We start from the raw sequence: 2,573 nt of genomic DNA, 5'->3' as shown, positions 1-2,573 counted from the left end.
GAACGTCTGCATTTGAAGTAACTACCATAAGGGCTGGGGATTTGGCTCAGTGGTTCTGCTGCCTGCCTTGCAAGCACCTAAGGCCTGAGTTCAATCCCTGGTACCAAAAACAAAACAAAAAAAAGTAACTGCAGCAAGCTATTGCTTTCAAAAGTAACCTGAGCCTGAGTAGAAGAGGTGACCTCCCTTCTCACCTCAATCGATGGGATTTGGGACTAAGGTCACAGACAGACCGACACCGGGCGTGCCCGTGATTATCCTCTGGAGGCTGAAGCAAGAGGGTTGCAAATTCAAGCTTAGCCCCTGCAATTTAGCAATTTCATGAGACCTTGTCTTAAATTTTAATAAATAAATACATATATAAAAGGGCTGGAGTCACAGCTCACTGCTAAGGCCCTGGCTTCAATCCTAGTCTATAAAGAAAAATAAAAAAGACTAGCAAGTGATGCACATCTGCAATGTCAACAGGATTTTGAGTTTGAGGCCAGCCTGGGCAATTCAGCACAACCGTGTCTCAAAACATGCTAATAAACACCTGTAATCCCTCTATTCTAGAGGCCGAGGCAGGTAAATGTGAGGCCAGCCTGGTAAACTCAGCAAGACTCTGTCTTAAAATAATAATGAACAAAAAATATATATATAAAAGTGGGAATGTTGGGCCGGGGATATAGCTCAGTGATTCTCAGTACTGGGGGTGGGTTGAGGGACTGGCAGAAAGCCCTGAAGGAGGGAGACCTTTCCCTTCTAGATAGGAGGCAAAAAGACTTAAAATATACTTTGGGGAAGCAGGATAAATAGTCGGTGGTGTGATTGAGTTTTAATTATAAAATAAACTCAGGGAAGGAAGCCTTTATATTCATTTGCATATTAATTTATTTTCATTTTACTCAGTTTTGTAAAAGATATTAAAAGGCCTACCCATTTTTAGTCTGAAAAAATACAAATACCATTCCTCTTTGTATTCTCATTGCATTACCCTTTCATAGACAGGACCGAGAGAGCGGCAATATTAATTTCATCGAGTCCATTGTTTCTTTGCTTCCTCTGTTTTTGAGACAGGATCTTGCTAGGTAGTCCAGGCTGACCTTGAACTCTCTATGTGGCCCAGGCTGGCCTCAAACTTGTGGCCTCAGCCTCTCAAGTGGTGAGATTACAGGTGTGTGCCACCACGTCTGGCGCCCAAGCGGCACCCCAACTCGGGACCCTTGCTGGCCCCAGGAATGGGGAACGGACGGTCACGCCCGCGGTCCATCCTGTCCATCTTCCCTTCCTTTCAGTCCTTCCACGTCGCCCTTCTGGGTCTGTCCGGGCTTGAGAAACCACAGTCCCGTACAGGCTCCGGTTGGGTGAATTCGTCCACCCCGTACCTACCAGAGGGTTTAACACCGAGAGGGTCCAGGTGACCCTGGGAGATGCGAGGAAGGTCACCCTCCACTTCTGGGACGCGGGCGGCGGGGAGGAGCTGAGGCCGCCGTGGAAGTCGTACACCAGGCGCTCGGACGGATCGCGTTCGTCGTGGACTCTGTGGACGTGGAGAGGATGGACGGAGCCAAAACGGAACTTCATGAAATAACCGGGCTGTCTGAGAACCAGGGCGTCCCTGTGCTCATCATCGCCAGCAAACAGGACCTAGAGGGCTCCCTGTCTCCCGGCGAAATCCAGGAGCTGCTGGCGCTGAGCTCGGCTGACGGATGCAGGGAAGGAAGGCGCTGCGGTGACAGGAGAGACCAACTTCCGCCCCTTCCGCGTCTGTGCGCTGCTAGGAAGCCTGGTCTGGTCAAACAGTCCTCCTGACTTTGTCCCCTTGTGGAAGACGATCAAGGTCCCTTCTTGGGACCGCAGCCCAGCGTTGGGAGCTGCCGTTCGGGGAAGGCAAGCAAGCACCGTAAAGTGACTGGAGAACAATTGGAAACTGGACCCAAAGTCGGTGAAATAAAAAGTTGACGAGTTTCTGCCTGTGTTTTGTGCTTATATCTTTTGGGGAGGGTTTCTCTGCCTACAAGTCTTTGCATGTTGGGATAAAATGCTGAATGGAAATGCTAAGATAGATTCACACACACACACGCACACACACACACACACACACACTGATCTATAATGACCGTGCTAGGATGAGAAGGAAGTGTTTGCTCTTTAAAGCTTCGACCAGATGGTTTTTAACATTTTCTGGACTCAATTAATTAAGTGCTATCTCTTAACTCTAGAAAATGCTTGAGTCAGTCTAACTTTAATAAAAAAGAAGATATTTGGGGTATGTTCAAGTGCATGGACTCATTTTGACAAAGCATATCTGAGTTTGTCATTTACTTTTTAGAAACAGCTATGTATCTTTCCATACAGTTTTAAAGCAACTTTGTTGGGATTTGGGGCTATTATAAAAGTAATTTGATAATGCTGGGTGTGGGGGTGCACGCCTGTAATCCCAGCACTCGGGAGGCTGAGGCAGGAGGATCATCATGAGTTTGAGGCCAGCCTGGGCCACATAGTGAGTTTAAGGTCAGCCTGAACTACATAGTGAGACCCTGTCTCCCAAAAAAAAAAAAAAGAAATAAACATAAATAAAAATAAAAAAT

The 2,573-nt window shown here is 47.2% G+C and overlaps 1 pseudogene; it reads left to right on the top strand.

Annotated features, from left to right (window-relative positions):
• The first annotated feature begins 1,220 nt into the window (after positions 1-1,220).
• On the top strand, positions 1,221-2,190 carry LOC104863938 (annotated as a pseudogene).
• Positions 2,191-2,573: the final 383 nt, after the last annotated feature.

The sequence above is a fragment of the Fukomys damarensis genome, unplaced genomic scaffold (genome assembly GCF_012274545.1).
Source record: "Fukomys damarensis isolate Sample0158 unplaced genomic scaffold, DMR_v1.0_HiC HiC_scaffold_14, whole genome shotgun sequence".
NCBI classification, from domain to species: Eukaryota; Metazoa; Chordata; class Mammalia; order Rodentia; family Bathyergidae; genus Fukomys; species Fukomys damarensis.
Note: the sequence above shows the minus strand (reverse complement) of the source record. Positions and strands in the feature narration are given on the sequence as shown.